Source organism: Physeter macrocephalus, chromosome 13, assembly GCF_002837175.3.
Source record: "Physeter macrocephalus isolate SW-GA chromosome 13, ASM283717v5, whole genome shotgun sequence".
NCBI lineage: Eukaryota > Metazoa > Chordata > Mammalia > Artiodactyla > Physeteridae > Physeter > Physeter macrocephalus.
In genome coordinates, this window is record NC_041226.1 from 12,269,446 (window position 1) to 12,271,880 (window position 2,435).

Below are 2,435 nucleotides of genomic sequence, written 5' to 3' on the forward strand. Positions count from 1 at the left end.
TTATATTTAAAGGCAACCAATGTAGAATCCATTGACTTCTTGAGGGTACCTGAAATATAATTAAACTACAGTCATCAAGGCTCTTACAATTCATAATTCTAAACATGAGTATTATTTATAAAGAAGTGCAAATTGACTTCTACTTTCAACTTTAGTTAAATGAATACACTCAGTATTCTTCCTGAATAATAGTTTTTCACATTTCATGCTTTCATCTATTAACAATCAATTTTGTAATGAAACAGTCTTCATCTACTCTTATCCCAGCTCTTGTGATGATTTCTAAATGTAGGAAGGCCTGTGAAACATAAGGTGCTACACTTAACCTGGTTGGCCTCAGTACCATGAATTTTTCTTCTGCTGAAGTTTTAAGTGAATATATGTTACAACCAAGTTCTTTTGAGATAAAGCTTGAGCTGCTGTCAGGAGCCATAAACGTTACTCTGGAACAGTTACTCTTCTGTTTAAACTTCGTTACTACAGAGGTAAAATGTTCCACCGTGGTTTTGATGTTTTGGAATGTCTTAACTTCTGGGTCTCAAAGCTGGACAGGGTCTACCTTTTAGAGAATCGGCACCCATAATGCCACTAGTGAGCTGGTCATCTGCTTCCACCTCAACAGTCACTGTGACTTTGAGCTCCTTTGTGGTGATATACATCAGTGTCTTCATAAATAGCTTCTGTGGTGACAGCAGGAGCTAATGGATCAAACTCCATTACCTCGTAGTAATTGGGTGGCTGGAAATCATTCTTTGTCATCGCTCGTTGATTGCTGGGCAAGGATGGTGGTCTCTGCTTTGATGGTGTCGCTGGAATGGTCTGTAGACTAACCGGCTGTAGTAATATTGAATTTGAATATTCCAGAAAACTCTCATATGTATTACCTGAGGCAAGGTTTTAGCTGGTCCTTTGGGCAAACAGGGGTGTTTCTGTATTTTCCGAGGCTAGCAAATCCACCTGTGGATGAAGACTGGGTTTCAAGTTGTTTGTTACAACAGGACTTGGAGAGCTGAAATTTAAGTCTGAAAGCTGAGCATTCAGGGTGTTGTATTCTCCCAGAGTGGCCCTGTGCATTGGAGGGCTGGGACTCAGGTCAAGGAGATCAGAGGACGGGGCAGAAGGTTCACTGCTAGTATTGGCGTCTTCCCCCTGGTTCTTATCTTGCTCCAAAATCCTTTGTTGGTTTCGAGTAAACCTCTCATATCCAAGGGTGGTGTTACTAGAATCCTCATTCACTTGAATTAGCTCAACAGTGACATCTTCATTCTCCACCACCAAGAGCAGGTCCATGATCCTCTCTTGCTTCTCCTGACCCGTCTTATAAAGTTTCTGCAGAAGCTCTTTGTCTTCACGGTTTTCAGACCCAGCAATATTCTCCATCAGTATGGCAGACATCACTCTCACGTTCATTTACACCATATCCAATTCACTGTGCAGTTTTCCAATCTGTTCTGGAACCAGTGTAATACTGGAGTTCTTGGGAACTACAGAAGAAAGAGCTGGTGCAGTAGGAACAGATGGTGGTGGATTCAGTGAGATCTGAGCAGTCTCTTGTCTGGCTGTTTCAGCATCTGATGGAGGAAACTGAACATCTTTCTTAAGGAGATCCATCTTTCTTACACTTCTTTCACTTCACTTACATCCATACCTCCTGGGAAACCCTGCAACCACATCTTAATGAAATTCAAAATTCTGTTCTGAATGTCTGTTGGCAAGGTATATCTGGGATTCAGCAGCTTAACTAGACTATCTTTAACAAATTCCTTCTTCACAATCAGACTGGAAACTTGGACCACAGTTCTGTATGCACATGTCAATAAGTGACAAGGCAAGTTGGATTTCTTTATGATTGTAGTTTTTGGAAATCCTTTTCTTCAAAGCTTTTACTGCATCTTTTGGCCCATCATGGGCAGTGTTAATTATGTCACAGATGTGCATAAACTGGCCCCAGTGTTCAGTCTGAACTCCAGCAAATGTAGCCTTTTCTATGTGCTGGCCCACGGAGGTTGCAAACGGGTCCCAGTGACTCTTCCCGAGAGCCATGGTAGCGCAGGGAGCCAGCCTGGGCCTCCGCCACTGCTCCCAACCGGAAATAGGGTCTTTACAGAGGTAATCAAGTTAAGATGAGGTCACTGGGGTGGGTCCTAGTCCAACATGACTGGTGTTCTTATAAAAAGGGGAAGTTCGGACATAGACACACACAGGTAGAACGCCATGTGAAGATGCAGGCAGAGATCTGGGTGCTGTTTCTATAAGCCGAGGAATGGCAACGATTGCAGGCCGACCACCAGAAGCTGGGAGAGAGGCATGCACAGATTCTCCCTCACAGCTCTCAGAAGGAACCAACCCTGCTGTTGTTGCTTTGATCTCAGACTCCTGGCCTCCAGAACTGTGAGACAATACATTTTCATTGTTTACGCCATGCAGTGCCGGGT

At 43.4% G+C, this 2,435-nt stretch overlaps 1 pseudogene; it reads right to left on the minus strand.

The window, feature by feature from the left end:
• Positions 1–615: 615 nt before the first annotated feature.
• LOC102976882 (TOM1-like protein 1) lies at positions 616–2,043 on the minus strand (annotated as a pseudogene).
• Positions 2,044–2,435: the final 392 nt, after the last annotated feature.